Raw genomic sequence first — 27394 nt, forward strand, 5'->3', positions numbered from 1 at the left:
TGCACCAGAAGGCTGGTGGCAGGACCTTTGTAACCTTTGGAGGTGTAGTGAAACTTGGGCAGGGGTCACAAGTGAGATGGCACCTGAGGCGGGAGAGTGGTTGGACTGGTAGAGCTGGACTGAAGAGGCATAGTCAAGATCAGAGCCTAGGTCATGCACAGGAATCAGGCAGAGGAATAGTCAGGAGACCAAGCCAGAGTCATACATGGTTGATCAGGACAGGCAAGTCCTTTAACCACTTTAGCCCTGGAAGGTTTTACCCCCTTAATGACCAGGCCATTTTTTGCGATACAGCACTGTTATTTTAACTGATAATTGTGCGGTCGCACGTGACGCTGTACCCAAATAAAATCGATGTCAGCGACACAAAGTGGGTGGATCCCGCTCCCATTGTGTTTAGCTGGGTTGGAGGAGGAGGGAGGGATTGACTGTCATTTACCACTATGTATACGCCCGCATGTATGACTCTATATTCACATGGTGTAAGGTAAACCGGATTTTCTCCACCAGAAGGTCAGTACGGACTTTCGCTCACACCCGTGCACATTGCACACCTGCACTCACCAATTAGCATTTGGCTCCCAGTGGCCTATTTAAACTGCTCTAGTACTGTGAGCAGTTGCTGAATGGTCTTAAGCTTGTTCCCGTGGTTCTGAGACCTGATCTGTTGTTACTTCTCACCTGTGTATGACCCGGCCTGCCTTTGGACTTTGCCTCTGCCCGTGCTCCTGCTCTGTTGCTTACTACCCTGACCTTGGCTTGCTTAAACGGATCTGATTTGCCTGCTTACCCTGTACTGCGCTGCCCGGCTGTTATCGACCTTGGCTTATCTTCTGGACTTGCTTGCTTGCTGATTCTGTACCTCACTGCCCAGTTTCCGCTGGCTACTGCTCCCACGCTTTGGTGCCAAGCTGCCACTGCACCCTGTTCCAAGGACTGCAACTACCAGCTGTACCCACCTACGGAGTGAACACCACCAGCTAGTCGCTACGGCACTCGTGCCACTCCTTGCCTTACACTCTCTGTTCCCACCTTCAGCAGTGTCGGCCGGGAGGAGCAAGAGAGGCCTCCACAACATTCCAGTTTTCACCAGGTACGTGATACATGGGCTGCTCAGATGTGATAGGGAGGAAATGCTCAGGGTAGAAATGCACTGAAAACTGAGCATGTGCACTAGCTTCCAACACTGCTCTGCAAAATCCCCAACTGCAGTGGGAACATGGACAGGGGGAGGAAAGGAGGAGCAACAGGATCAACCAGTTTTTTTTGCAGAATACAGAAAACAAATCTCATAGTGACTGAGCAAGTATAAACAACATGTAATACACCATTTATTGATAGTTTTTAATGATGTGGGTTTAGTGTCCATTCACACTAGCATGACTTGTCAGGCGACTTGGTCAGCCTGACAAGTCGTGCACCGTCGCTCCCACTGTGCAGTACAGGAGCCGTTCTATGAGGAGCGACACAAGTCGCTCCGACTTAGAAAAAGGGTCCTGTACTACTTGGGGGCGACCTGGAGGCGACTTGCATTGACTTCCATTATGTGAAGTCCGTGCAAGTCGCGCCGAAGTCGCGCTGCACGCAACTTCACAGGTCGCCCCCTAAGTCGGAGCGACCTAATGTGAACAGGGTGTAAATAATACTTTAAGCAGAGTTTGTGTTTTCTGATTAGCTCCTATGAATTATTTATAATTTGGGTAATTCAGTTAAAGGTGAGATTTTAGAAAAGACTGAACACCTTCTTACACGTGTTATTCTTTGTGCTTTATTCCAAACCTCAGGCGTATCCAGGGCACATCTAAAAATACTGAAGGAAGAAAACTAGCACATTGGGACTTATAATTACTGCTTATTGGTTTATTAAAAAAAAAAAAAAAAAAATTAGCTTACTGTATATGAGTCACATTACAGATCAAATTTATTTTTCCATTTTAGCAACATTTCAGGTTCAGCATGACCCTTTCTTATTATAGCTCTGATCTGAGAAAGGGTCAAGCTGTACCCAAAATGTTGCTAAAATGCAGGGCTGGATTAAGAGCATCATGGGCCTGGTGCTGAGTATTTTGGTGGGCTTTATGAAAATAAATAAAATGAAAACGCATACAATTTTTTGTCAATGTAATTTAAAGAGAGAGAGGGGGTGAGAGGGAGAGAAAGAGATAGGGGCTAAAAGAGAGGAGATGAGAGAGAGAGGGGTAAGATAGAGGGTGAAAGTGAGAGAGAGGGGGTGAGAGGATAAGAGAGAGAGAGAGTGGGTGGTAGAAGAGAGGGGGGTGATGGGGGTATGAGAGAAAGTAAGAAAGGGGGTGAAGGGGTGAGAGAGAGAGAAGGGGGTGAAAGAGAGGGGTTGAAAAAGTGTGAGAGAGAGAGTAGTGAGAGAGAGGGTAGTAGGAGAGAGGGGGTGAGAGAGAGAAAAAGGGGTGGGGGGGTGAGGGGGGTGAGAGAGAAGGGGGTGAAAAAGAGAAAGAGAGAGGGGGGTAAGTCTGTGGGGGGCACAGTATAGTACATTACACGGGGGGTAATAGCACAGTACATTACATGGATGGCACAGAAAAGTATGTTACATGGGGGGGAGAGTAAAGCACAGTACATTACATGATGGGTACAACAAAGTACATTACATGGTGGGCACTGCCCATTAAATGGTGGGTATATGGATACAGCACATTACATGGTAGGCACAACCCAAGACATTGTGGGCACTGCACATCACATTCAATGGTGAGCATGACACATCACATTACATGATGGGCGCAGCACATTACATGGAGGGCACTGCACAATACAACACATTACATGGCGGGCACAGAATATTGACATGGTTGGCACTGCACAACACAGCACATTACATGGTGGACATAAGAGAGCACATTACATGGGGGGAACAATCTGTCCCCCAGCGCAATCATTACACCCCCCAGGTCAGTTTTTGCACAATCCTCCCTCCCTAATAAGTTTACTGACCTCATGTCAGCAGCATGGAGTATGTCCTTCCTCCTGGGCTCCTGCTGCATGACACGGGCATTGGCCTATATTGAAGGAGGGGCCTGGAGCTGCTCTAATAGCTCCTATGTTAATCCGGCCCTGCTAAGATGAAAGGAAATGCAAGGCATGGAAGATGATATCTGACATATCTGACATTTCCTTTTTAGAATTTCTCTAAATACTAGCAAAATAAGGGGTGCATTTTTCATAAGGCCTTTGTAAAAGCTCAAGGTTTTTTGCCTTCATGCATTCTATGCAACCTCCTCCATGTGCAACCTCCTCCATGCTACAAATACTTACCTGAGCCAGATCTTCCTCCAGCGATGTGCGGGAGATCCAATGCTCTCCAGGGGGGTCTCCCACCTCATTGGCTGACACAGCAGTGGGAGCCAATGGCCACTGCTGTTAATCATAGCCAGGGAGCCAATGAGGAGACTACGGCTCTGTGTGTGAATGGAAACACAGAGCTGCGGGTCATTACTGAGCCTGCTTGGAAGCCCCCATTGCAAACTGTTTAGTCTGGGGGCACTCGTCAGGAGGGAGGGGCCAAAAGCGCCAGCGAGGGACCCAAGAAGAGGAGGATAGGGGCTGCTCTGTGCAAAACCACTGCACAAAGCAAGTAAGTATACCATGTTTGTTAGTCCTTATTACCTATAAAAGACAAGTCTACCTCCTATAATAGTAAAAGAGGGTAAACAGTGGTGCATGACATAAAAAAACACCTGTGATCTACAGTGAATAAATCAATAATAAATACTAGAGTCCATAATAGAGATAAAAATAAGTTATAGTTCATATAGGTGACAATCCTGATGCTATCCGTTCACCACACCACGTGAGCAAAAAACACTGCTCCCTATAGGTAATTCACTCACCAGATAACTGACATTTAATCGCATTTCCAGCAAGATGGGAGAAAAACTTTAAACAGGTATAATATCCACATGAGATTTCACCAGCTTATTGGCTCTCCATAACAATGGGTAAATGGAGAAAAGATGGAAAAAAACCATAGAGCGATACCGTAATGGAAAATGTATTCAAATAAAAAATCTTCATATATATAAACTCACATTTAATAGAGGATCAAACAAGCAGAATAGATACACAAATGATGCTTCTAGTTGCCGTGCAGCCACGTCCCTACGCGTTTCATCATCACGACTTCGTCCTGGGTCCCAGAACGAAGTTGTGATGACGAAACGCGTCGGGATGTGGCTGCACGGCAACTAGATTCGATTAGTGACGTCCAAATCGGAAGTGACGTTACGGAGTTCGGAGACGACGAGCAGAAACATGGAGACCGCTTAACTGGTATTCACCACTTCCATGAACTGTTAAGCATCATTTGTGTATCCATTCTGCTTGTTTGATCCTCTATGACAGTGTTTCTCAACTCCGGTCCTCTGGACCCACCAACAGGCCAGGTTTGCATGATAACGAAATTACATCACAGGTGATCTCATTTGCTGCTCAGCGATTGCAGTATTCTAGTCCGCATCTCCCCAAGGTAATACTTAAAATCTGGCCTGTTAGTGCGTCCCGAGGACCGGAGTTGAGAACCACTGCTCTATGAAATGTAAGTTTATATATGAAGATTTTTTATTTGAATACATTTTCCATTACAGTATCACGCTATGGTTTTTTCCATCTTTTCTCCATTTATACATTGTTATGGAGTGCCAATGAGCTGGTGAAATCTCATATGGATAATATACCTGTTTAAAGTTTTTCTCCCATCTTGCTGGATATGCGATTAAATGTCAGTTATCTGGTGAGTGAGTTACCTATAGGGAGCGGTGTCATTTGGTGTGGTGAACTGATAACGTCAGGATTGTCATCTATATGAACTTTAACTCATTTTTATCTCTATTATGGACTCTAGTATTTATTATTGATTTATTCACTCTAGATCACAGGTGTTTTTATATGTCCTGCGCCACTGTTTACCCTCTTTTACTATTAGGCTCCGTTCACATTATAGCGTATGGATCACGGGCAGAACCGCCGCGGTTCCGCCCGCGATCGGGAGATTATTGCAAACCGCGGGACGCCTGTGCGTTGCCCGTTGATTTGCAATAGACCCCCAAATGCTGAGCGATGTTGCCGCGATTTCCGCCTGCCGAATCGCGGTAACATCGCGCAAAAAAAATTGCGGGACGCAATACGATCCAAAGAAGCTCTTGTACTTTTCTGGTCGTATTGCGTCCCGCGATTTTTTTTTGCACGATGTTACCGCGATTCGGCAGGCGGAAATCGCGGCAACATCGCTCAGCGTTTGGGGGTCTATTGCAAATCAATGGGCAACGCACAGGCGTCCCGCGATTTGCAATAATCTCCCGATCGCGGGCGGAACCGCGGCGGTTCTGCCAGTGATCCATACGCTATAATGTGAACGGAGCTTTATAGGAGGTAGACTTGATTTTTATTTCTAATTTAGAAAGTGGCAGCTTCATTATTATTTTTTGTGGCGTTTTTTATTGCATTCACCCCTCTGTTGGCTTATTGTTAGTGCTGAAGCGCAGTGGTAGGTTCCATTTCCAGCGCTTTTAGGGTGGACCTTACTTTTTCTTAGTCCTTATTACCTCCTTATTACCTGCTTGCCATTTTGGGCACAGCTTCCAAAGTTCAGTTCATCTTTAACCACTTCTTGACAGGAAGATTTCCCCCCTTAATGACCAGGCCATATTTTGCGATTCGGCACTGCGTTAATTTAACGGACAATTGTGCAGTTGTGCGACGCTGTACCCAAATAAAACTGATTTTCTTTTTTTCCCACAAATAGAGCTTTCTTTTGGTGGTATTTGATCACCTGTGCAATTTTTATTTTTTGCGCTATAAACAAAAAAAGAGCGACAATTCTGAAAAAAACACAATATTTTTCACATTCTGCTTTATGACATTCTCAAAAAAAATTGAAAAATAATAATTTTTTTAATGTTTTAGGCCAATTTGTTTTCTGCTTCATATTTTTGGTAAAAAATAAAAACAATCGCAATAAGCGTATTTTGATTGTTTTTTTTCAAAAGTTATCGCGTCTACTAACTACGGGAAAGATTTATGTCATTTTTATTGGTTTTTTTTACTAATAATGGTGGCGATCTGCGATTTTTAGCAGGATTGCGGCATTGCGGCGGACAGATGGGACTCCTAACTGACATTTGACACTTTTTGGGGGACCAGTGACATAATATAAATGGCTAAAAATATGCACTGTTACTGTAATAATGACACTGGCAGGGAAGGGGTTAACACAGTGGATGATCAAGGGGTTAAATGTGAGCCTAGGGGAGTGATTCTAACTGTATGGGGGTGGGGCTTGTGAAATGATCACAGAGATCTGTAATCCTATATAGAAGGATCACAGGCGCTCTGTGATCATTCCAGGGAGAAGAACGGTCAGCTGTGTTTACAACAGCTGCCCGTTCTTCTCTCTCAGCGGGGAGCCATCGCGGGTGGCAGATGGCAATCGGAGCCTCCTGCCCGTGCATCGGAGTCCCTGTTGCCGAGTGAGGGTGGGAGCGCGCCGGCGGCGGCGCATGCTCGCCCCCTAGCTGCAGGCACGTGACCGACGTAGGTCTATGTCGGTTCACGCAGGAGGGCCAGCCTGCAGCAGTAAATATGCGGTGGGTGGTCCGGAACTGGTTAATAACCTGAAATTTACTTTTTTTCATAGGCTATTGTTGGACTTTTCCAATCATTACAGCAGTCTGTGTTTGCCCTTTAACCACTTGCCGACTGCGCACAGTATATTTACTGCGGCAGTCGGCCCCGGCCAGGCAGAGTGACGTAGGTCTACGTCGCTCGCCTGTCACTCCTTCTAGAGCCAATAGCGGGCGAGCGCACGCCCGCCGAGGCGCGCGCCCGCCTCGGCTCGTTCACGGAGGAGTGCGGGAGTGTGACTGGCGGACCCGATGTCCGCCGGTCACACTACGATCGCCGGTACAGCGGGAGAAAGACAGAGCGGCTTATGTAAACAAGCCGCCTGTCAGTTCTCCCTGTGTAAAAATGAAGATCAGACGGTTCTACTATGTAGAACCGTTGATCTTTGTTTTTACACCAATAGCAATGTCCCACTACAGTTAGAAGCACGCCCCTAGGACACACTTAACCCCTCCCTGTCCAATACAGTTAACCCCTTCCCTGCCAGTGTCATTTTTGCAGTAACAGTGCATATATATAGCACTGATTACTGCAGTAATGTCACTGGTACCCCCAAAAGTGTCAAAAATATCAGTCAAGGGTCCGATCTGTCCGCCGCAATGTCGCAGTACCGCAAAAAAAATCGCAGATCGCCGCCATTACTCGTTAAAACAAAAAACACCAAAAATGACAAAAATCTTTCCCTTTGTTAGTAAACGCGATAACTTTTGCGCAAACCAATCAAAATACGCTTTTTGCGATTTTTTTTTTACCAAACATAGGTAGCGTAAAACAAATTGGCCGAAAATGGTAAAAAATTTTGATTTTTACATTTTTTTGGGGGGGAATTTCATATAAAAAAAAGTGAAAAATATTGTTATTTTTGCAAAAATTACCCTCTTTTTTTGTTTATAGCGCGTGATCAAAAAATCGCACAGGTGATCAAATACCACCAAAAGAAAGCTCTGTTTGTGGGAAAAAAAGGACGTGAAATTCGTTTAGGTACAGCGTCGCACGACCGCGCAATTGTCTGTTAAAATCACGCAGTAAAAAATCGCAAAAAACCCCCTGGTCTTTTAGCAGGAAAATCCTCCGGTGGTAAAGTGGTTAACAATTCAACCATTGCATACAGTGTATATAGGAATAAGAGTACAATGGCACATCTACATCCATGGCCACATTGGTTGCGGTATTTGCTCTCTGCTATACCAAATATTAATAAACAACAATCTGCATTCATTATCTGACAAAGTATGCTATCAATCTATTAAGCTAAATGTTGTACATCTATGAACTCATTGAAGTATATTCTTCATATGGTGTCCTTGATGTTTGACAAATGGCAAATTCATTTTGTAATTCTAATTTGCAAGATTTCCACACAGTCCCTTTCATTCATCAAATGTAATTATTCAGTCCATTCAGCCTTCTGATTAGAACACTTCTTTCAAAATTATAATGAAATTTCTGAATAAGAAAATTACATGTAACTGTCGAAGGCAGTCGTTATCTAAAACACTGAAAGATATCAAGGTCTAATCATATTTAGCTATTGCTTGGAATGGAGCAGAATGAAAGGGAAGAGTATAGACATAAAGAATGTTTTTTTATTAGATGTACAACATGCATACAAAGTAGAGGGAAAGTTATGATAAAAAAAAAGTTGTCAGGGCTCAGCTGAGAGGTTTAACCACTTAAGCCCCGGATGATTTTACCCCCTTCCTGACCAGGGGGTATTTTGCGATTCGGCACTGCGTGACTTTAACGGACAATTGCGCGGTCGTGCGACGCTGTACCTAAACAAATTTGGCGTCCTTTTTTTCCCACAAACATCTTTCTTTTGGTGGTATTTGATCACCTGTGCGATTTTTTGATCAAGCGCTATAAACAAAAAAAGAGCGTCAATTTTGCAAAAATAGCAATATTTTTCACATTTTTTTATATGAAATTTCCCCCAAAAAAATGTAAAAATCTAAATTTTTTAACATTTTCGGCCAATTTGTTTTATGCTACCTATGTTTGGTAAAAAAAATCGCAAAAAGCGTATTTTGATTGGTTTGCGCAAAAGTTATCGCGTTTACTAACAAAGGGAAAGATTTTTGTCATTTTTGTTGTTTTTTTTTTTAACGCGTAATGGCGGCGATCTGCAATTTTTTTTGCGGTACTGCGACATTGGGGCGGACAGATCGGACCCTTGACTGACATTTGTGACACTTTTGGGGTTACCAGTGACATTTCTACAGTAATCAGTGCTATATATATGCACTGTTACTGTAAAAATACACTGGTAGTGAAGGGGTTAACTTTATTTGGGAGGGAGGGGCTGTGTGTATCCCTAGGGGCGTGCTTTCTACTGTGATTGGCTGTGGCTTGAGCTGTAAGGACACTGATCAACGGATCTACATACTAGATCCGTGTGATCAGTTTCTTTACAGCGAGGAGAATGACAGGTGGCTTGTTTACACAAGCTGCCTGACATTCTCCCTCTCCCCCGCCGATCGCCGAGTGACTGGCGGACATCGGGTCCGCTGGTCACACGCGCGGGGGGGTCCGTGACCACGCGGGAGCGCGCCTCCGGCGGCACGCGCTGGCTCCCTAGACCCTCACAAGCTAGTGACGTAGCCCTACGTCACTTTGCCTGTGAGGGGCTGACTGTCGACGTAGATCGGCGTTAGGCAGTCGGCAAGTGGTTAAGATACAACTCTGAACTTTTTCCTTATGTAGCGCTACCCCCCGCAGGAGCCGCTGGTGAATGAAGGTATCTCCCAACCTGCACATCCAGGCACACAGAAATTTCACAGCACTCTGGAGACAAGAAATAGTCCTTGCAGCTTTGTTTTTTGTATTTTATTAGGGGTGTTGAACTTGGATAGGGATTAGGGTCTTATGGGATGCCCACTTGATCAACATAGTAGAAATCTTTGGGACACAACTATATACACCTCTGAAGACGTCACACGCTCTGACGAAACGCGCGTCAGGTGCACGCCCTGTAGCCTGGTGGAACGCAAGCCGGCAGTCACCGCTCTCCACGCACAGGCTTAGCACAGCAGGCGCGATCGTGAATATTTTAAACTTTTGTGTACTGTACTACCAGTTTTTATTTAAAAAAAACACTTTTAATGCTACTGCACTATTGGGAGCATCTATTTTTTACCCTAATCGGACCCTGAGGACCCGGTCTATTGAGGAAGGAGATCCCGGACCATAGGGGACTACATAGCCCAGCAGTCACCATCTCTCTGGCCAGGGAGGCCATAAGGCTCATATGGTCTTTTTGCCATACGGCAACTAAGACCCACAACTTCTGGTGAGTGCGCAACCCCCACTATCTCTTAAAGCCACATCACTAACACCAACAGCTGGACCATTGGAGGATTCGGCACAAGCACTTGCACTTTCTTCCCCTTTTTGGCACTGAAGTTATTTACATGCACTAAAGTCACATATGCACTTTCTTTGGACTTTTTTTTGGCACTTAATTGCACTTTAAGGCACTTATGGATATGAATTGATTGTTTTATTTGTTGATTATTTATTACATTCGTGCAATTGAGTATATGTCACATATTAAGTTTTAAAACCTGTTATTATATATTTATATCACATCTAGTTTTAATTTATATTTTCCCCACACAATGTTATCCGGGTTATTAACAAGTAATTGTTTACCCCTGGATAATAATAGCAAGCGCTATATCAATCCCAATTATTTTGGGGTTTATTTTATCAGACAACTATATACAGCCTGTATATAAACTTTCCTTCTACCTCCAGCTGAAATCATGCTTGTAGAACTAAAACTCCCAGATCCAGCTGGTACTGTATGGTTGGTCTGACAAGAGCATAATCAGACCAACAGCAAATGCCCTTTACAGGCAGGGACCGTGGGCCCCTTTGGTCGTGTAAAAAAAGTCCCAGTGCCCAGCTGTCCCCCTCTTGTGGCTACTGATCCCATCACCACCTCTTCAGGCACTGCCAGCCTACCTGGTTGCCGCTGCCTCTTTCTCTAGCCATCCAGGCTAAGACTCCACAGTCCTCCCAGACTGACACCGTATCCATCCCATACTGCTCTCACTCAGTCCTCTCAGGCATGCCTCTCAGTGCTCTTGATGGTAACACTCACCAGCCCACCTGGCTGTCTTCCTCGCTGGAGATTTTCCCAACAGTGTTTTCCTGCTGTCCTCCATTTGCCCCTATGCCTCCAGTCAGGACACCTCTGTGTGTCATGAAGAGGGTCCCTTCTGCACCCGAGCCCAGGCCCGAGGTCACCCATCGGACTAGGGGGCACCTACAAGGGCCATCGACAACCTAACACTCCATCTCCAGCTTCCACCCAAACTCCGCTGATCCTGAGAATTTGAGGGGGCCTGCCCCCTGCCAACACATCTATTAGGAATTGGTCAGGGCCCTCATGAATACTCCAGGCAACTCCTCCTCACCTCCACTCCCACCCTTCTAGAATCTTCTCTTCTACTAGAAGTAGGTATCAGAGATGTTGCCTTTGAGTCACCCAGCCCTCCCTGCATCACTCAAACCCTGACCCAGAAAAACACACAGGCTTTAACCACAAATACTACTCTAGCACACTAGAGGGTGCTACACTTAGCTCTGTAACCTTTTTCATTTTCTTAGTGTTGTCCGTGACCTCATCAAGGAGACTTCTTCCTATCCTGGTGAAACAATACTTATGCCTCGTACACACGCAACGATTGTTGGCCGTGAATTTTCGGCCAACGTCCAATCGGCCGATTTTCGGATTGTTAGTATGATGCTTCCGACAACCGACTCCGACTTTTCGGCTGAACAAAATCTGGTGTGCATGCTATAAAATTTTTGTTGGCCGTCAACAGAACGGCCGATTTTCCGTCAGTCAGTACAGATTTCGGCAGACAAAAATCCAATGAGCAAGACTGGGCATGCTCAGAGAAGAAAAAACACACGGAAAGTAAACCAGCACATGACATCACTTCTGAAGTTGGTTTTTGTTGGCCGAGAAAATTCGTGTGCAGTCTAGAGCACATTTCAAACAACACTGGACAAAAGACGGCCGATCGGTCGGCCGATAATCGTTGCGCGTGTACGAGGCTTAAGTAAAGAAACATCCAAAATAATGACACAGACAGCATTGAAGCCCTGTGCCCAATTATGATCTCTCCAACGCGAGTGATCAAAATGCATTCAGTGCTGTTGACCCTATGAGAAGATTCTCTCTGCCTGTTGGATGAAGATAAAGAAGTACTAGTGTAAGGAAGTAGAAAAACAGGAATAGAAAAAAGCAGACAGGATAATGGCCACTTAGCCAGGAATGGTACCAAGGTGTTTAGGAGCAACTGGTCAAAGTCTACCGTAGCGGGTGCATTATCCAGGGGGTCCAAATTTTGGAAAATGCTGATTTTTTGCAGAAAACATACATTGGTTTGCTATATATGATTTAGTGTGGGTGAATCGTCCTTTGACCACAGCATCACATTCCTCAGGTACTTGAAAAAATGAAAGAGGGATTCATGGGACTTTTCAGGTGCAAGATACCACGTAAAAAATCTCCAATATAAATTCAATATTTGTTAGAAAATTGAGTTAAAATATTATAGCCATATAAAATCATGTACAGTTATGAACCAATTCTTGTGATTCTTAATTTAATAGTGGTATTATGATGAAAGATCCTAAAAGGTTACAAAAAAGATAAAAAAAAAAAGAAGAAGAATAAATACCTGTATGCCCAAGTAGAGTTGATTGCATCAAGCAGACATGGGAGTAAGTCACACATGTGCAAGTCACAAGCAGAGATGTATAGTAAATAAGTAGAACTACTTCACTACTGTACTTAAGTACCGAAAGGCGGTATCTGTACTTTCCTGGAGTAGAATTTTTTTCTCCTACTTCCACTTTTACTTCACTACATTTTTTCAATGATTTCAATACTTCTACTCCAATATTTTTTTTTTTTTGTGCTGCATAGTTACTCGTTACAATTATAAAAATTACCACTGCCAGAACAGTAGATGGCAGGTTTCATGAAGCTCAAAACATGTGTATTATCAGCGCATACGAAAATAAAAGCTACTGTATGTATAAATAAAAGCTGCATTTGAAATAATAAAAAACAATATGATGTTCAAACTTTTGACTTCTTTCTTGAATAACTACATAACACAGTACTTGTACTTTTACTTTCAGTACTTGAGTAGCAATTTTTTTTTCAAAACTACTGGTACTTTTACTTTCAGTACTTGAGTAGCAACATTTTTTTAACCACTTAACGACCGGCGCACGACGATCTACGTCGGCGCTCAGCCCCGGCCAGGCAAACTGACGTAGGCCTACGTCAGCACTTTTTGCCGGCCCTGTGCGCGCTCCCGCGCCCCGCCGCCGCCGATGACTCGATTGGGTTCAGAACCGATCAGTCATCAGGTCCAGGCCAATCATTTTTGGTCTGGACCTGTTGATCGGTCCTGCCCAATCAGATCTCCCTCTAAGCCTGTGAAATGTAAACACAGGCTTAGAGGAGATGTGCCCTCCCCTCCCAACGGTCTTTTTGGATCCAGCGTGAGAGGAGAGCACATCTTACTGTGAGTAATTGCACCAAGCACATCACACACAGCTAGATAGGCACATTTCACCCCCGATCGCCCCCCCAATTAACCCCTACAGCACCTGACACAACACACACTATATACAGCATATAGCATATACCTATATACCTGTATAAGTGTGATTTGTGAACAGGTGTAGCCCTTGCGACCCCCCCTTTTCCACTCAAATTACCCCCCACCCCCCCCTAATAAAGATTTAACCCACTGATCCCCCCTGAACCCCCCCTGATCACCGCCGTTAACCCCTACACCCTCTGTCACATCAGCACTAATACAAACGCAATATACGGTGTTATTGTATTTTTGTATTAGTGTCATTGTGATCAGAATTAGCGCAGGCGACTAAGTTTCTGTCCCAAGAAGGTTTAGGGTCCCCGCCACCCGCCCAATAAAGATTTAAGCCCCTGACCCCCCCCTGATCACCCCTACACCCCCTGCCATAACACACACCGTATACAGTATATAGCATTTTGCTATATACCCGTATAAGTGTGATTTGTGGTCAGGTCTAGCGCTTGCGACCCCCCCTTTTCCACTTGAATTACCCGCCACCCCCCCCTAATAAAGATTTGAGCCCCTGATCCCCCCTGATCCCCTCCTGATCACCGCTAGTTAACCCCTACACCCTCTGTCACATCAGCACTAATACAAACGTAATATACTGTGTTTTTGTATTTTTGTATTAGTGTGATTGTGATCAGAATTAGCGCAGGCGACTAAGTTTGTGTCCCAAGCAGGTTTAGGGTCCCCGCCACCCGCCCAATAAAGATTTAATCCCCTGATCCCCCCCTGATCACCCCTACACCCCCTGCCACAACGCACACTGTATACAGTATATAGCATTTTCTATATACCTGTATAAGTGTGACTTGTGACCAGGTTTAGCGCTTGCCACCGTTCCTTTTATCCTTAGGATACCCGCCAGCCCCTTCCAATAAAGATTTAAACCCCTGATCCCCCCCTGATCACATCCCGTTAACCCCTACACCCTCTGTCACATTAGCACTAATACACACATAATATACTGTTTTTACTGTATTTTGTATTGGTGTCATTGTGACTTGAGGTTGCGCTAGCTAGCTAGTTTCTTTCCCAAAGGAGGTTTAGGGTCCCCGCCACCCCCCCCAGATCCCCAGCGCATAGTTTAGAAATAACCCCTTGATTGCCACACACACACGCACGCACCTACACTTCCATTTCTAGTATAGTGTTTGAACAGATCAGTATCTGATCTGATCAGAGCTATACTAGCGCCCCCATAGTTTAGGGTTCCCAAAACGCAGTGTTTGCACGATCAGCACTGATTCCTGCCAGCACCTGCGTTTAACCCTTTCACCCAGGTAAGTGTAGTAATCAACAGATTACTGTCACTTACAAAAAAACACAAGACACAAAACCGCTGTGTTAGCAGAGTCAGGCCTGATCCCTGCTAGCATTAGCAGTTTTTTTGGTAGCGCTTGAAATAGTCTTCGACAACCAGGTGATTTTATTACCTGTGAGTCGCATCACTGTACGGGTAAATTTAGTTACCAAAATGTCTAAACGTTCGTACAGTGATGAAGCTATTTACAGTATAATGACCATGCCAGGTGAGAGCGATGGGGAAGCCTCACCGGCAGAATCAGGGTCAGTATACGAACCAAATGACAGCAGCGGCTCCCTGACAGATAGCTCCGACGACAGATGGGTCCCTGTTAGACCCAGGCGTACCCGACCCCATTCTGGTGTTGTTGAGATGCAGGAATCGCAGGGTGCTCGTATGGAGCAGAGTGTGGGTACTAGTGCCGCTCATCCTTCTGGCGACCTGGCAAGCGCCAGCGGCCTAGTACACCCTGGACCTAGTACAACCAGCACTGCAGTAAGACCTGGTGACGTGGCGAGTCCCCTAAGTGCAGTTGAAGCTGGTGCGGTGGCTAGCACAAGTAGTGGCCCGCAGCCACCGCGTATTCGAAGACAGGCCCGTAGAGCCCATAGTGCCCTCCCTGATGCGCTGGCATTTCCTAATTGGCAACCCACTGATACTACAGCGCCAGTACTTCCCCCATTCACCGCCCAACCTGGAATCCACGTGGAGACAGCTGGTTTTACGCCCCTGAACTTTTATGAGCTGTTCTTCACGGAAGATCTTTTCAGATCTATTGTGGATCAATCAAATTTATATGCTCAACAATTTATCGCCGCCAACCCAAATTCGCCCCTTGCCAGACAGTTCGGCTGGAAACCTTTAACGGTTTCCGAATTTAAGATCTTTCTGGGCCTTTCCCTCCACATGGGCATAACTAAACAGAGTGAATTGCGGCTATATTGGTCCACTAGCCCACTTCACCATATGCGCATGTACTCTGCCTCCATGTCCAGGGCGAGATATGAGCAAATTCTGCGATTTATGCATTTCAGCGACAATGAAATCTGTCGTCCTCCGGGAGACCCTGCATACGATCGGCTCCACAAAATTCGGCCCCTCATAGACCACTTCAATCAGCGGTTTGCAGCCTTGTTTACCCCCGAACAAGTTGTCTGCGTTGACGAGTCCCTGATTAAATTTACTGGCCGCCTTGCTATGAAACAGTACCTCCCCAGCAAGCGTGCCAGATACGGGGTCAAACTGTATAAATTGTGTGACAGGGCCACAGGCTATACAGTTAGTTTCCGGGTCTATGAGGGAAAAGATAGCTGTGTGGAGCCCCCCAACTGCCCAGACTACATAGGGAGCAGCGGTAAGATCGTTTGGGACTTGGTGTCACCCTTATCCGGAAAGGGGTACCATTTGTACGTGGACAACTTTTATACAAGCGTGCCACTATTTAGTCACCTGCTCGAATTACAAATTGGCGCATGTGGCACCGTGCGACCTAATCGCCGGGGCTTCCCCCAACGGCTTGTAGATTCCCGTCTTAGTCGGGGGGCGAGAGCCTGCTTGAAAACGGACAAATTGCTTGCGGTGAAGTGGAAGGATACACGGGATGTTTATGTTCTGTCCTCCCTTCACGCAGACACGACAATCCAAATCACTACGGCAACTGGCGTTGTGGAGAAACCCCTCTGTGTCCACGAATATAACCTTAACATGGGAGGGGTGGACCTTAACGACCAGATTTTGGCGCCGTATTTAGTTGCCCGTAAAGCCAGACGCTGGTACAAAAAAGTGTCTGTTTATTTATTCCAATTGGCGATGCTGAACGCCTTTGTCCTATACAAGGCGTCAGGACGAACTGGATCTTTCCGGGAATTCCAGGAAGAGATCATCCTTGCCTACCTGTACCCAGGAGGCATGCCTGCCCAACTTCCCCTTCCAGATGCAGTGAGCCGGCTGCATGAGAGGCATTTTCCTTATGCCCTCCCGAGTACCCCTACCCAAAGATGGCCCCAAAGAAGATGTCGTGTCTGTAGCAGGCGCGGATTTAGGCGTGACACCCGTTATTATTGTCCCAAATGTCCTGACCAACCTGGTCTCTGCATCGGGGAATGTTTTGAGCGCTACCATACACTAGTGGAGTTTTAGTGTAGGGTACAGCACGACACAGTGTAGGGCACACAAACACAGGGTCTCGAAGGATGTTGGATGTCCATCGACATTTTGAGAGACCCAAGCTGGAAGAGAAGATCGCAGAAGATCGCAGTCCCTCCCAAATCAAGACATGAAGAAACAGTTAGAAAGAAAAATAAAAGGATCCAAAAACTGTTGTTGTGTCAGTCATTTTATATGTCCTTCTACTCTTCTTACTGTACATTTAAATGTCCTTTGTTTGTTTTTTCATTCTTTTGTGACCTGTTTCTCCTGCAGGTACTCGTCGGCTACCACGCATTGATTTTATATATTCTGACACAAACAGTGTTTGCGCTCAGCATATATGGATACCTTTGCTGATAGCAGCTGTGGTGATTTTCTGATTTCAGCACTGCAGTTAAAATCCTATTTTGGTATACGTGGATAGCGCCGTGTATACCCATCATTAAATTCAGTGGGTGGTTGTTTGGGCGGTTAATGATGAGAATCCAAAAACTTTTGTTGTTGTCAGTCATTTTATATGTCCTACTCTTCCTAATGTACTTTTTTTTAATGTACTTTGTTTTTTCATTCTTTTGTGACCTGTTTCTCTTGCAGGTACTTGTCGGCTACCACGCATTGATTTTATATATTCTGACACAAACAGTGTTTGCGCTCAGCATATATGGATACCTTTGCTGATAGCAGCTGTGGTGATTTTCTGATTTCAGCACTGCAGTTAAAATCCTATTTTGGTATACGTGGATAGCGCCGTGTATACCCATCATTAAATTCAGTGGGTGGTTGTTTGGGCGGTTAATGATGAGAATCCAAAAACTTTTGTTGTTGTCAGTCATTTTATATGTCCTACTCTTCCTAATGTACTTTTTTTAATGTACTTTGTTTTTTCATTCTTTTGTGACCTGTTTCTCTTGCAGGTACTCGTCGGCTACCACGCATTGATTTTATATATTCTGACACAAACAGTGTTTGCGCTCAGCATATATGGATACCTTTGCTGATAGCAGCTGTGGTGATTTTCTGATTTCAGCACTGCAGTTAAAATCCTATTTTGGTATACGTGGATAGTGCCGTGTATACCCATCATTAAATTCAGTGGGTGGTTGTTTGGGCGGTTAATGATGAGTAATACTACGCATTATTCTTGTGCTGATTTCTGATAGGTTCTCTTTTTTTCCGTTCAGCCCACAGGCTGCATGAAAAAAAAAAAAACCTATATGCCAAACAAGGACTAGCAATGTACTGGTACGTTGCTGGACTTTGAGTGGTTATACCAGGATGATGCCTGCAGATTTAGGCATCATCTTGGTATCGTTTTTTACAGCCAGCGGTCGGCTTACATGTAAAAGCAATCCTAGCAGGTAATTGGCCGCTAGACTGCTTTTACATGCAGTGGGAGGGGCCTCCCCCCCCCCACCGCCGCCTTCCGCAGCCTTCCGTGGTTTTTCTCGGGCTCTCCTGTCCCACCGGTTAACCCGAGAGTGCAGCCGGTGGTTCAGTTATCTAACCATAGAGCTAATTGAAGATTAGAATGGCTCCAATCATCTCTATGGCCTAAGATGCCGGAGGCTACGAGCATTTCATGACTTCTTTTTCGCCAGAAATAAACAGGGCCATTGGGAAATTGGGAAAGTATTTTATCACACCAATTTTGGCGTGGTCAGAAGCATTAAGGTCAGAGGAGAGATCTAGAGTATAAAAGACCCCAATTTTTAAAAAAAAGAGTACCTGTCACTACTGATTGCTATCATAGGGGATATCTAAATTCACTGTGATAGCAATAAAAATGATTTAAAAAAAAAAAAAATTAAAGGAAAGGTGTCAAAATTACATAAAAGAGCAAAAAAAAAAAAAAAAAAAAAAAAAAATCAAGCTCCGCCCCCTTTCCCCCGTGCTTGCGCGCAATGGCACACGCACGCATTGGTCTAGTGTCATATGTAAACCGCAATTTCAGCATGCATGTGAGGTATCGCCGCGATCGCCAGATCGAGTGCAGTAATTCTTGCAGTAGACCTCCTCTGTAAGTCTAAAGTGGTAACCTGTAGAGACTTTTAAAGGTTTTTAAAAATGTACGTACGTTTTTGCCGCTGCGCAGGTGTGCGCAATTTTTAAAGCATGTCATGTCAGGTGTCTATGAACTCGGCATAAGATCATCTTTTAAATTTTACCAAACAAATTGGAATTATATAGTGTATTTGTGCAATAAATTTAAAAAAAATGTATTTTTTTCGCAAAAATTGCGTTTGGAAAATCTGTGCGCAAATACCGTGTGACAAAAAAAATTGCAACATCCACCATTTTATTCTATAGGGCCTCTGCTTTAAAGAAATATATAATGTTTGGGGGTTCAAAGTAATTTTCTAGTAAAAAAAAAATATTTTTTCATGTAAACAAAAAGGCACAGAAAAGGCTTGGTTTTCAAGTGGTTAGAAGAGTGGGTGATGTGTGGCTAAGATTGAGCGTAAAATGCCGGGACTGTTCAAACACCCCCCAAATGACCCCTTTTTGAAAAGTAGACACCCAAAGCTATTTGCTGAGAGGCATGGTGAGTCCATGGAATATTTTATATTTTGCTACAAGTGTCGGGAAAATTATTATTTCTTTTTTTTTTGTTGTTTTTTTACAGAAAGTTGTCACTAAATGATATATTGCTCACACATGCCATGTGTATATGTGAAATGACACCCCAAAATACATTCTGCTGCTTATCCTGAGTACAGGGATACCCCATGTGTGAAACTTTTTTGCAGTCTAGCCGAGTACAGGTCCCCGAAAACCAGTCCCCACTTTCAGGCTTTCCAAAGGCGTAAATTGTTGATTTCACTCCTGACTACCTATCACAGTTTCGGAGGCCCTAAAATTCCAAGATAGCACAAAACCCCCCCAAATGACCCCATTTTGGAAAGTAGACACCCCAAGCTGTTTGCTGAGAGGCATGGTGAGTCCATGGAATATTTTATATTTTACCACAAGTTCCGGGAAATATATATATATATATATATTTTTTTTTTTTTTACACAAAGCTGTCAGTAAATGATATATTGCTCACACATGCCACGGGTATATGTGAAATGACACCCCAAAATACATTCTGCTGCTTCTCCTGAGTACAGGGATACCCCATGTGTGAGACTTTTTTGCAGTCTAGCCGAGTACAGGACCCCGAAATCCAACCTCCACTTTCAGGCTTTCCAAGGGCGTAAATTGTTGATTTCACTCCTGACTACCTATCACAGTTTCGGAGGCCCTAAAATTCTAAGATAGCACAAAACCCCCCCAAATGACCCCATTTTGGAAAGTAGACACCCCAAGCTGTTTGCTGAGAGGCATGGTGAGTCCATGGAATATTTTATATTTTACCACAAGTTCCGGGAAATATATATATATATATATATTTTTTTTTTTTTTACACAAAGCTGTCAGTAAATGATATATTGCTCACACATGCCACGGGTATATGTGAAATGACACCCCAATATACATTCTGCTGCTTCTCCTGAGTACAGGGATACCCCATGTGTGAGACTTTTTTGCAGTCTAGCCGAGTACAGGACCCCGAAAACCAACCTCCACTTTCAGGCTTTCCAAGGGCGTAAATTGTTGATTTCACTCCTGACTACCTATCACAGTTTCGGAGGCCCTAAAATTCCAAGATAGCACAAAACCCCCCCAAATGACCCCATTTTGGAAAGTAGACACCCTGAGCTATTTGCAGAGAGGCATGTTGAGTGTTTTGCAGATCTCACTTTTTGTCACAAAGTTTTGGAAATTGAAAAAAGAGGAAAAAAAATGCATTTTCCTGTTTTTTCTTCATTTTCCAAAAAAAATGAGAGCTGCAAAATACTCACCATGCCTCTCAGCAAATAGATTGGAGTGTCTACTTTGCAAAATGGGGTCATTTGGGGGGGTTTTGTGCCATCTTGGCCTTTTATGGACTTCAAAAGTGTGATAGGTAGTAAGGAGTGAGATCAACAATTTACGCCCTTAGAAAGCCAGAAGGTGCAGATTGGTTTTCCGGGTCCTGTACGCGGCTAGACTGCAAAAAAGTCTTACACATGGGGTATCCTTGTACTCAGGAGAAGCAGCAGAATGTATTTTGGGGTGTCATTTCACATATAACCCATGGCATGTGTGAGCAATATATCATTTACTGACAACTTTGTGTAAAAAAAAAAAAATATATATATATATATATTTCCCGGAACTTGTGGCAAAATATAAAATATTCCATGGACTCACCATGCCTCTCAGCAAATAGCTTGGGGTGTCTACTTTGCAAAATGGGGTCATTTGGGGGGGTTTTGTGCTATTTTGGAATTTTAGGGCCTCCGAAACTGCGACAGGTAGTGCAGAGGTGACATGAACAATTTACGCCATTAGAAAACCTGAGAGTGTTGATTGGTTTTCGCGGTCCTGTACACAGCTAGGCTCCCAAAAAGTCTCACACATGGGGCATCCCCATACTCAGGAGAAGTGGCAGAATGTATTTTGGGGTGTCATTCCACATATACCCATGTCATGTGTGAGAAATTTATCTTTTAGTGACAACGTTGTGTAAAAAAAAAAAATTAAAAAAAAAAATTGTAATTTTCCCGAAACTTGTGGCAAAATATAAAATATTCCATGGACTCACCATGCCTCTCAGCAAACAGCTTGGGGTGTCTACTTTCCAAAATGGGGTCATTTGGGGGGGTTTTGTGGTATCTTGACATTTCAGGGCCTCCAAAACCGTTATAGGTAGTGAGAAAATGCAATGAAAAATGTACGCCCTTTGAAATTCTGATGGTGGTGATTTGTTTTCCGGCTCCCGTACACAGCTACGCTCCCAAAAAGTCTCACATATGTGGTATCCCTGTACTCAGGAGAAGCAGCAGAATATATTTTGGGGTGTAATTACACATATACCCATGGCATGTGTGAGCAATATATCATTTCAATGACAACTTTGTGTAAAAAAAAAAAAAAAAAATATTTTTGTCATTTTTCAAACACCTGTGACAAAAAAATAAAATATTCAATGAGCTCAACATGCCCCTCAGAACATTCCTTAGGATGTCTACTTTCCAAAAAGTGGTAGTTTGGGGGGGTTTTGTACTGCCCCGCCATTTTAGCACTTCATGAAATGAGATAGGCAGTCAGAAATTAAAGCTTCGTAAATTTCAGTATTTACACCATAGTTTGTAGACGCTATAACTTTTGCGCAAACCAATAAAAATACGCTCATTGATTTTTTTTTTGTCAAAGACATGTAGCTAAATATATTTTGGCCAAAAAAAATGACATAAATTGAGTATATTGGATATTTTTTAAAAGACAAAGTTGAAAATGTCATTTTTTTGCAAAATTTTCGCTCTTTTTTTATTAATATCGCAAAAAATAAAAAGCGCAGAGGTGATCAAATACCACCAAAAGAAAGCTCTGTTTGTGGGAAAAAAAGGACGTAAATTTCGTTTAGGTACTGCATTGCATGACCGCGCAATTATCAGTTAAAGTCACGAAGTGCCAAGTTGAAAAAAGGGGTCTGGACCTTTAGCAGCCAAATCCTCCGGGGCTTAAGTGGTTAAAAAACTACTTGCAATACTTAAGTAGAAAAAATGTTGAATACTTTAGTACTTCTACTCAAGTCACTTTTTGATCGAGAACTTCCACTTCTACTCAAGTCACTTTTTGATCGAGCACTTGTACTTTTACTCAAGTATGGGTTTCGAGTACTTTATACAACTCTGGTCACAAGCAAGTCTCAAGTCTTAACCTTCAAGTCTCAAGCAAGTCCCAAGTTACTGTGGTGAAAAGCAAGCAAGTCAAGTCGAGTCCCTGCTAGAAGTCAAGTCATTTATTTTGGTCAAGTCAAAATCAAGTCAAAATACTGATCTACCCCAATTTTCACCTTTAAATCAGTTAAAAGTCAGTGGTCAGGAAAGGTTTTGTTTTATTTTCAACATTAACAAAACTGCTTAGTGCTTTTTTCTTGGCATATTAAAGAAACACTTTGAATGTCCAAACAGCTCAAAATCCTTCGTCCGGACATGTTTCAACACCACAGTCACTAAAAACATGTTAAAGTGGAGTTAAGCCCATTTTAATAAGTTTAGATGTACATAATCCCCTTTAAAAATGCTTTTACCAATGTAAACTATTATTTCTTTTTTTTTTTGCAAGAAAATACCTTTTTTTCTTCTTTATTCATCTGCACTCCCGGGTCCGGCACCTATAGGCGATTACGTCACTCGGAGATTAGCCAGGTCCTGCTGGGATGTATCCCAGCAGCCCTTGCGAATCGCCTAGTGACGAAATCTCGCATTAATACACCAGCACCAGCTGTACTCAGGGATTTAATGCTTGGAGTCCGCGCTCCACCCCGCCCCGCCTCCTCTCAGTGAGCATGGACTGAAAGCATTACATTCCGTAGAGCTCACTGAGAGGAGGCGGGGCGAAGGTGGGGCGGAGCGCGGACTCCAAGCAATACATCCCTGAGTACAGCTGGTGCCGGTGTAATACGAGATTTTGTCACTAGGCGATTTGCAAGGGCTGCTGGGATACCTCCCAGCAGCCCTTGCGAATCGCCTAGTGACGTAATCGCCTAAAGGCGGCCGGACCCGGAAGTGCGGATGAATAAAGAAGAAAAAAAGGTATTTTCTTGCAAACAAAAAATAGTTTACATTGGTAAAATCATTTTTAAAGGGGATTACATACATCTAAACGTATTAAAATGGGTGGAACACCACTTTAAGTATTTCCATTGTTAAACAGCCAGTGTCCGAAAAATCAGAACATACTGAGGTGTTTTAAGTGACTGTGGTGTCAGAAACATAACAGGCACATTCATTTTGCTTTAACACATCTGGAGAAAATGCAAATATTTAATAACTTAAAAAAGTAAAGTAATTTCGAGTCATATGTCTCAAGTCAAAGTCAAGTCTCAAGTCATGAATACCAAGTCAAAGTCAAGTCGAGTCTTTTATTAATTTTAGTCAAGCAAGTCTCAAGTCCTCAAACTGGTGACTTAAGTCTGACTTAAGTCAAGTCATGTGACTCAAGTCCCCCACCTCTGGCATCAAGTCGTATTTAATGCAATCAATTCCACTTGGGCAGATAGGAATTTATTCCACCTGCTCTATGGTGGCAGAGTCTGTATCCAGCAGAAGGCAGTGACAATCAGGCAGTATTTGTCTCTGTTCCACACTAACAGGTACAACTTTTTTTGAGTCTACTCTTAGTATCATTTTACTTTAAAACTATAGTGAGTGACACTCCTAGGGTCATATATGTGGGCATGTATATATTCTGCTATATACACTCACAATTTGAGCCCATCCAGCAAAGTGTTGTAACGCTCCTGCGTTTTTATTGTAAGCTGGATTTGCAGCTGCAGAATCTCCACTCAGTAGTCATGTAGAGATGTGTTGGAATACCAGATCCAACTCTCCAGACTCATCACTGTGGGCCTGTCTGCTTCAGCATAAAGATATACACACACTCAATAAGATGTTCCTGGAGTGATAGGATGTATATGATAGTATGGAGGTGATGTGCTGAAGGGACAGGTGTGAGCAGTGACAGTAATGGTAAGCACTTGATAGTAATGTTCAGGAGAGTAGTAGATGGTAATAGGTAGAATGCAGATAGGTTATTAATGGAGTATGGTAACAGGTGGTAAGGACAGCAGATGACATATACAGGATAGACTAACCCAGTGCAAGGATAGATGGTAGTAGACTCAAGAGCTAGCAATCTATGTAACAGTGCAGATGGTAGAATTAGTATGCATAGATAGTAACAGTCCTTAATGTGCAGAAGATGATAGTGTAAGTTAGTTATGGAGGATTCCCCTGTGGGGTACTTATCACTAGTAAGGTTTAGTAAGTAGAGGGGTCCAGTAGTGAGGGAGTGATCGGGTAGCGAGATACGGGATCAGTAGCGAGGTTCCCGGTCTGTTCCAGGTAAAGGCAAATAGCTGGAGGTTCCGACAGCAAGACAAGGCTTGTAAGCATGTAGGCATACATTGAACGAACAACGTGAGAGAGAACGCCGGCGATTGAAATAGCCGCTCAGCGGCGCTCAGCGATGACGTCATCCGTCTTAAAGGTGTATGGATTCCACCTTACTAGAAAGGTGGGACGCAATGTTGAAAGGAAAATGGTAAATAAGGGTACCAAAGGTACCAGAATCTTACAAGTGTCCCCCTTTGTCTGCTTTGTGCTGCATAGCTATGACATTTGCATATTCAATATCCATTATTATTCCTTTTAGATTTGGAATTGTATTGCCATATTACTATATATAATATCTACTCATTATTAGATGTATCTGGCTGTTTGGCCTATGCATGATTCCATTCGCCCCGGGTCCTTGCGATTCTGATCTTGCGCTCCTTGGCACCTACAGTTTCAGATCACATGAGGGATCACCTGTCATGCAATTTCATTTAACAACCAACAGTGTGCCCTCAATTTCCATGTGCATTTAGTTGTACAATTCTGTAAGTATTACACAGCCTGTATTTTGTATTCTATATGTTTAAACATTACTATTTTTGCATATACTGTTTTTGCTAATTATGTCATTAATAGGTTATATTTATACCCTAGTAGATACAGTGCCAGCTTAAGAGCATTAATGGGCCCCAGGCAATGCAGTGCACTGGGGCGCTGCCTACACAATCACCAACTAGAAAATGCAAATTATCGATAAGGCAATATTTATTGGAACAGCAGTGCCAGGCTAATGACAGCTTCCAAGTTCGGCGGCTGAGTCCGGTGAACACACACACAGTGCCATCTTAAGAGCCTTATAGGCCCCTGGGCAATGCAGTGCACTGGGGCCCCCGGCCTACACAATCACCCACGAGAATATACTACAAGAGATTACAACTACCTGGAGTATATACCTTACTATATACATATTACAGGGACCAATATATACTACAAGAGATTACAACTACCTGGAGTATATACCTTACTATATACATATTACAGGGACCAATATATACTACAAGAGATTACAACTACCTGGAGTATATACCTTACTATATACATATTACAGGGACCAATATATACTACAAGAGATTACAACTACCTGGAGTATATACCTTACTATATACATATTACAGGGACCAATATATACTACAAGAGATTACAACTACCTGGAGTATATACCTTACTATATACATATTACAGGGACCAATATATGCTACAAGAGAGTACAACTACCTGGAGTATATACCTTACTATATACATATTACAGGGACCAATATATGCTACAAGAGATTACAACTACCTGGAGTATATACCTTACTATATACATATTACAGGGACCAATATATGCTACAAGAGAGTACAACTACCTGGAGTATATACCTTACTATATACATATTACAGGGACCAATATATGCTACAAGAGAGTACAACTACCTGGAGTATATACCTTACTATATACATATTACAGGGACCAATATATGCTACAAGAGAGTACAACTACCTGGAGTATATACCTTACTATATACATATTACAGGGACCAATATATGCTACAAGAGAGTACAACTACCTGGAGTATATACCTTACTATATACATATTACAGGGACCAATATATACTACAAGAGATTACAACTACCTGGAGTATATACCTTACTATATACATATTATAGGGAACACTATATACTACAAGAGTTTCTTGTAGAATATACAAGAGAGGGGGGCCCGGCTGACAACGGGGGGGGGCCCTAGACCACCAGGTAAACTAAGTAATCTGGATTCTGGCCTGTTGGGGGACAGTAATTGCCACCATGTGTGTGGGGCCCCTTGGCAAGCGGGGGCCCCCAGACAACAGCCGGGAATGCCCATTGGAAAAGACGGCCCTGCACACACACACGGACGGGAGTCAGACCTGACTGTCCTGTGTGTGCCTGTTCCCGTGGAGGCAGACAGGCATTCCTGCAGTTGTGGGCTCCATCTCCATGGCCCAAGTGGCCTGACAGCAGAGCAGGGCCAACAGGCACTTGCCACCTCCTAAGTTCGACGGTGGGATGCACACGTTAATCAAGACTAATGCTTGGCTGGGGCTGGGTCGCTGGGCAGATGGGCCCCCCCCCCCCAGGGAAATGGGGCCCCGGGCAACTTCCTGGCGTGCCCATTCGGTAAGATGGTCCCGAGCAGATATCGTTATCTAATATGTCAGCTCTGAAGAAGGACGTTACACTAAAAGTCCGAAATATGTCCGGTGGCTTTACACATACTTGATAATACAATCTATGGAACAACCAGAAGGTCACCTAAGTTTTCTTGTCAATATGCACCTGCCTGTACTTTGTATTGGATTACTATCATTGTATTTGTTTTACATACCTAATCTTTTCTACTTTTTTACTATTGTTATATACAAATAAAGAAATATTAATTTTACTATAGTGGTTTGTCTTTGGTCCATGAGGGGTGCTTGATGCATTGTTTGCTCCTATATTATTCCAAAACATGAACGTGAACTCAATAGCCAACACGTTTCCAGGGCCTCTCTTCGCCTCCTTGATCAGGGCTTAAAAAATGGCTATTGGAGGACTTGAGCTGGAGATAGAATTAGAAGTTTTGTATAATGATAATCTTGATCTCCTTCAGCAGCAGGTGAACGCAACAAGCCAATGGCACCAACTTTTTGATCCTTTA

The sequence above is a fragment of the Pelophylax lessonae genome (assembly GCF_965119305.1).
Source record: "Pelophylax lessonae genome assembly, chromosome: 3".
NCBI lineage: Eukaryota > Metazoa > Chordata > Amphibia > Anura > Ranidae > Pelophylax > Pelophylax lessonae.